The following is a 4,989-nucleotide window of genomic DNA, read 5'->3' as shown; positions in this document are numbered from 1 at the left end:
TGGGTGTTTGTGCAGCTGGTCGCCGGCTGGAGAGGGCCTGTGCCCTCCACCTGGTGGACCCTCGCCATGGATTCGGGACGCAGGCGGGACAGGTGGTGACAGGACCCCCGTGAGGGGCAGGAAGAGGGTGCTGGGAGCAGGCGGCTGAGGACAGAGAGGTCAGGACGTCAGATGTGGGGAGCGTGGCAGACGAGTGGAGGTCCCCGGTATAGAGGTCAGTCCAGGACACACCCGAGGCCTAAGGGTGGGGCAGGTCCCCGGGGGCTCAGCTGGGATAGAGGGGCTCGGCAGCTTCCTGGAAGCCCATTGCAGCAAGACCCAGGTCCATCACTGTGGCCTCCAGACGGAACAGTGCGGCCCTGGCAGCCACAGCACCGAGCAGCCCTCAGGTTCCTGTCCTGGCTGCTTGCCAGGCTCAGGTCCCTGGATCTGCTGGCCATCTGGAGTTGGCCGTGAACTACTGGGAGAAGACACTTCGCAAACTGGAACACCGGGCTGCTTGTGCGTGGAGGGTGGAGGTCGCCAGCTGCTTTGTCGGTCGTTTGTGCGGAGTGTCCCCTCGTCTGCACTGACTGCCTTGGCCACAGTCCATCGAACGAGAGGGCCTGACCTGCTGGCTTTCCTTGTATGGCAGGTGACTAACAAGATCCAGCCTCTCCCTCCAAGAATCCAAGGGCACAGGACACAGGGGCTCTCCCCGCAGCCCCGGCCACTAGGAGAAAGGGCGGGCGGTCCGGTGCCCACTGCTGTCCGTGTTGGTCAGACCTGCTAGCCCCCTCTGCCCTCAGCCCTCCGGCACACCTCCACTCTGGCCACTGGCCTGGGTCCTCACCTGAGTGTTAGGCCTCACCTGGGTGCTGGTCCCCACTTGAGTACTGGGCTCCACCACACAGCCTGACCTGCTACCTGGTGGGGAGGCATTTCCTAAGCGGGGCCTCAGCATGGGACAAACTCCTGAGTGAAGCCAGCAAGAGTAGGCAGTATCCCCCGCCCCCTAGCAAAGAGCCTGTCCCCCAGTGGTTAGGGACAGAATGACCTTCAACTATGGCATCTCAGTCACCAAAGTGAGACTGTCTTTGGGGGCTGGCTTTTATAACCATGGGGCTATCACTGGTGGGCTGGCTTTCAGAAGAATGGTATGTAGCCAATTGGCTGGCTTTCAGAAGGGTAGGGTTGTCACTGATTGGCTGGCTTTTAGAAGGATGCAGTTGTCACTGATTGGCTGGCATACAGGAAGGCAAGGCTGTCCCTGATTGGCAGGCTTTCAGAAAGGCAGCACTGTCACTGGTTGGCTGGCATTTGGAAGAGTGGTATGTAGCTGACTGCCTTGGTTTCAGAAGGATGGTGCTGTCACTGATTGGCTGGCTTTCAGAAGGGTTAGCTGTCCCTGATTGGCTGGCTTTCAGAAGCACTGTGTACTGGTTGGAGGCTGTTAATCATTGAGCTTCAGTTTCAATACTGTCCTGATGGTTAACAATATACTATGGTCAGAACAGCAGTGGTATTTCCCTAGGAAGACAGGCTCTTCCTAGTCACTCACAGGCTTCCAACAAGCCTATGATAGGCTACTCCCAATACAACACTGAGTGACCTTGACCCGAAATCTCAAGAGATGCATTAGTCTAATCCATACCTGGGCCAGGTGACAACCATGACGATGATCAGCGTTTTCCTTTTTGTCGAGGTGGCGGCCATGTGTGGCTGAATGGACATGCTAGGACTCCGGGAGGAAAGCCTTGGGTCAGCTCAGCCCTGTTCTCCAGGAACCCATTTACCCATCTGTAGGCAGTGGCAGCCACATTTCTCTCTACTGGGACTGTTGCAAAGATTCAGTCAGGTCACAGAGGGCTTAGCTGGGCGGTGGGCCAGGCCACCAAGGTTCATGACTTTGAGGCAACTCCATCCACAAGGAAGCAGACGGGCCTTGGCTGGTTGGCGTGTTCCGGCAGGTGCAAGAATGCATTCAGGGAGTCCTACCTGAATGCCTGACTGGCCTGCTCTGAGCAGCCGTTCTTAGCATGGGACGTGCCTAGGAGAGGGCCTTACTTCCTCACTCTTTCTGAGAAGTTGCAGTTCAGAAGCACAGAGGACTTCAGTCCTCAGGGCCATGGGCCATGACGTCTCTCCTACTGAATGCCTGTTTATACTGGATGTTAGCTAAGGCTGATCACGTTTTGTACCTAACATGGACTGACATCTTTTGAATCTCTGCATATTGCTGTTTTCACCAAGCCACATGTAACACTTCAGAGTGCCAAATGCTTTTTAAAAAATAGATCTGGCTCTGAAAGAGTGCTACAGAATAACATGGATGGAATATGGCTTTTATGAAAACACAAAATGTTACCGACAAAAAAAGAGAGAATTAAAGAATTCTCTGGAAAGAGATGTTTTGCAAAGAGACATTTGTTCCGAGCCCGTATTTCAGGGGAGAAAGCACCGGAGGGGAGCCGTCCACATGAGTCCTGGTTCTTTGGTGTCTCCAGCTGAGAGGAGACAGCGCCAATTCCATTCTCCCCGAGGTGGGACTGGCACCTGACTCTCCCGGGCTATCCAGGTGTGACCGGGGTTAGGGACCCGGAGTCCTCGGAAGTGGAGGCCATGCTCCAGAGCAGGTCCTTTCTGGCTCCTCGCCGCCCCTTACAGGCCTCGTCTCCTAGCGGCCACCTGCATCCTTGACCCTCTCCCCCTTTCCTTCTGTCATACCAGCCGTGCCAACCTGGCTTCACATTTCGGTGGGTTTTAGTCACCTGCTAACTGTGGTTTCCACTCGTTGTCCGTGCCCCTTGCTGCCCAGCCTGCTGTCTCCACGTTCGCTATCTTCCCTGGCTCACCCTCCCCTGCCCCCCACAAGACAATCCCACACCCGCGGGCTGCTCCAGGACCCCACCCCCGCCTCCTCGAAGCCTCCTGTCTCTGGGGCGAAGGCTTCCTCCCTTCCCCTGCAGACTCCATTTTGCCTGGCTTCGCCCTGGGCCCCTCCCGGCTTCCCCAGGGGCTCGTCCTCTAGGCACGCTCCCTCTCCTGACACCTCCAAGCTCTCTTCTCATGGCTGTCTGCCCTCATCCTGTGCACACAAGCCATCCTCCCATCTTAGAAAACAAACAAACCTGGCAAAACTACAAGAGCAGAAAAGGGTGGGTGGCCACCAGGGTCCAGGGCAGGGGCAGAGGATGAGTGGGTGGCCCGGGGCGTTTTTAGGAAGGGGGTCTGTTCTGTATGACACTGTGATGGGTCTGCAGCAGCCTGCCTCTGTCGGCACCCTGGGGCTTTACGGCACAGAGTGAACCCCAAAGTCAACCATGAACTGTATCAGTAGTTAATAATCATTTTCCATTGTTGCTGCATTGGTTGAAACAAATGAACGTGCACCAGTGCACGTGGTTAATAATAGAAGCTATGAGGGAAAGGGGACCCTTGAGAACCCACTGTACCTTCTGCGCAATTTTGCTGTAAACCTAAAAATGCTCCAAAAAATAAAACCTTTTAAAAACAGATGAAACCCTTCCCTTGGTGACTTTCAAGTAAACAGCATAGGAAGAACAGGTGTTTAGCTCACAGAGTCGGTGGGAAGAATTTTGAAGCTGGGGAAGCCTGCATCGCACAGAAATGAATGCCCTGTGCTCTGGGACTTTGTGCTAGGAAGACTGAGTTACGAGTGTGCCGAATGAGAGGAAAAGGACTGGTCCATAGCCAGTCTGTCTCTGAAACAGCAACAAGGTTTAGTTAGACGGATGGTGCTCAGCATCACCCCGTGAGGCCCCGTCTCTGAGTCACAGGAGAGGCAGTAGGCAAAGACAGACTCATGGGTCCCCCAGACACGTCACCACGTGGATGAAGCCAGCGGAGACGGGTTCCTCAGGATGAGACTATAAACAGGAAAAGAGGCTTGTGTTAAGGAAACTGCAAGGCAGAAGATGCAGAGAATAAAATGGAGCCTTGGAAGTCAAGATAGACAACATGGACAGACGGACGGGACTGCAGGGTCTCCTGTATGAGATTCTGCCGGGGCCATTCTCAGCCAACAGAAGGACATTCTTGTACGGGCAGGATTTCTTCAAGAATACGCCCAGGAACCCTCCCTCCACACAGACTTTTCCAGAGGCTTACACAAACATATTCAAAGGGCAATCACAACTTACAGCTTGAGCATGGAGAGTCACTGAATAAAAGTTCTGCTAGAAAGCACCGTAACCAAGTAACCATGGGTCTAAATCTAAATGTTTATTACAAACACGGCTACACAAAAGGCACACACGCTAACAATAATTCCCCACAGCGGAGTCAGTGCACCCATTTAGGTGGCAAAGAATGATGGAAACAAATCTAGGTCACTGTCTGTAAGAACAGGTAATGCCATTATTAACCCCCCAAGACCCAAATAGTAAATGGAAAAATTCTCAGAACCAATACATATGCCAACTGAGAAATTTATATCTCAGAATCATGGGCATTCCTATGTATTAGCAACTATTAATTCTCAAAGTTAAAACAGATTTCTATTACTGAAAAGCGGCACACATCTAGGAACAAATCTAACAGAAAAGAGGTGGAACCTATTTATTCTGCGAACTGTTCTGAGTCACGTGAAGAATATTTGGATAAACAAGCTTTGGTTGTTGGCTCCTGGAGAGGAGGGCTCAGTGCTGAGCGGGTATCTATTCCCCCAGAATTAATGGATGTGCTTGGCGCCCTTCCAGTCAAAATTCCAGTCAAAGTTTGGAGAGAACCTGACAAAATAATTTCAAATTTTATTTGAGAAAAAGAAACAAGCAAAGTTGGCCTAGAAACAAACTTTCAGTGTAGACAGGGTGAATAGACGCGACATGGAAGGCAGTGAATGGCGCCAGGAGCTGATAGCCGTCTCCTAAAATCTCGGATGAGCGCGGCAGCAGCACTGAGGCCGGGTGGTGGCCAGGAAGCCGCCTTCTCCTCCTCCAGTTCGCTCCCTTTAGCTCCTCACCCTCTGGGGAGGGGCGCGGAGAAGGC

Source organism: Giraffa tippelskirchi, chromosome 5 (assembly GCF_054371585.1).
Source record: "Giraffa tippelskirchi isolate mGirTip1 chromosome 5, T2T-mGirTip1v1.2.pri, whole genome shotgun sequence".
Lineage (NCBI taxonomy): Eukaryota > Metazoa > Chordata > Mammalia > Artiodactyla > Giraffidae > Giraffa > Giraffa tippelskirchi.
Note: the sequence above shows the minus strand (reverse complement) of the source record.